Consider the following 2072-nt stretch of genomic DNA (forward strand, 5'->3'; position numbering starts at 1 on the left):
AAAACTCCCGGTTTTATTATAAACGATCGTTTTAGGAAACGAATTGCTACCCGGTTTTCATTAAATCAAGTGAGTGTGTAGTTACTTTCACCTTACACATAGATATGAAGTATTTTACATAAAATACGTGTTGTGTGAATATATATTGTTTGTTTATTTGAGATGGGTGCTGAAGGAATGATTTATACATGTTTTTAAATAATTTAAACTATATATGTATTTTTATCTACGAAAAATGTTGGGTAAAACATGGGTAGATGAAATAGTGGGTATGATGAAAGGTGAGTTGGAAAAAGGAGATGATCAATAATATTGATCATGAGTTGAGGGCGAGTGGTGAAATTTGAGAGAATCACTTACCCAAAATGTTGGCCCCCGTCATTCAGCAGAGTATGGATGACAACCATGGACTATTCTAGACAGTCTATGGAACACTAGTACGCCCGCAACCTGTAGGTGTTATGAACTATATGTTCATTTGTTGTACTCTAAAACCCATTGACATGTATTGCAGGAGAGAACACCTGTAAATAATACTGTCGATAAACGAGAGCTATGGACTTAGCACATGTTGAGTAAACTTTGGCAGCTATGGAATTAGTGCCCGTTGCATAAACCCCGGTCACGAGGTGACTTTGTGTCTATTCCTTAGGAAGGAGTGATAGCTGATTCTTAGGGTAAAACCTTAAGAAATAAATAAAATAATGGGGTTTGGGGTAATTCGGTTGATTGATTGATGTTTAAACATAATAAATTTATGTATTGTGGGTTGAAAACCCTATATGCTCACCATGCTTCCAAGCCTGACCCACTCAGCTGTTTATATTACAGGTAGATGACCCCGAGCATAGTCGGATGATGATGATGATGAGTGAATTTTGGATTATAGGCCAGTAGTTACAAATAACTGTCGTAAGGCTTATAATGTCTTGTTTATGCTTTTGATATGTATCGGAACATGACATCCCGAGGTTTTGCTATAAAAAGGAAATGATATATTTCTTAAATAAAGGTTTTGACAAACTTTTATCATATTTTGTTTTGGGGACCAATTCCACAACATCTTTTATAAAGATTTCTCTGATTTGATTTTAAAAAGCATAAATTAAATTGGTCTTTTTTGGCCGAGAAATTAGGGGATGTCACACAAATCCTTTACCAAAAGACTATTTAACACATGTAGCATGTGACTTGGAGTATTCATCCAATAGTTAATTCACACGCGAAAGAGTCATACAACAATCAATGAGGTACTCTACATAAGATAAGTCATCAAAGATCAGGCAATTCTATCATACGGTTCCTGAGGACCCCTATCTTATCACTAGCATGTTGTTCTAACATATCACATAATCAAATACCTGCATGGTATTTTGGGGTCTACTTACTGGCTCCGGCTAATCTTACACTTCACATCCTCTTTTACTTATTTTGAAAACCATTTAAAAATCATTTCGAAAATCTTTCCTTGATTTGAGATTGTATTGACACGAGTGTTCCTCCAATTCACTCAAACCAAGGCTCTGATACCAACTTGTAACACCAATAAAAATCATGCCAATTTTAAACTTTTAAAAACATTTCAAATACTAAAAGTTATTACACAAAGGTTTCCAAAATAGTTTCATATCAGAGTATCCCATAAATCCAAATCAAAATATGAGGGAATGTACGGTCACGCCTTCGCCTTCCTGCAGTCATCCGCTGTACCTGAAACAATAATCGATAAATGTAAGCTCGAAGGCTTAGTGAGTTGCCCCCAAAATACCAACCTCATACAACCATAAACATGTCATATAACAAACACAAAACAACCTTGTATCTCGAGTCTACAATGTGACTGGCCCACCTGCACCGGGCCTTCAGTCCACCTGGTCCACTCTCTAAGTCTACAGTATGACTGGACCGCCCGCACCGGGCCTTCAGTCTATCTGGACCACTCTCCAACCTCGGCACGTCTGCACTGCCCTCTCGAGGCCTTCAACCTATCCAGACCGCTCGTCGGGCCATCGGCCTGACTATGTGCCCTCTTGGGCCTGCAGTTTATTCGGTCCGCCCTAGGTATGTTGGCC

This window comes from Lactuca sativa, chromosome 9 (genome assembly GCF_002870075.4).
Source record: "Lactuca sativa cultivar Salinas chromosome 9, Lsat_Salinas_v11, whole genome shotgun sequence".
NCBI lineage: Eukaryota > Viridiplantae > Streptophyta > Magnoliopsida > Asterales > Asteraceae > Lactuca > Lactuca sativa.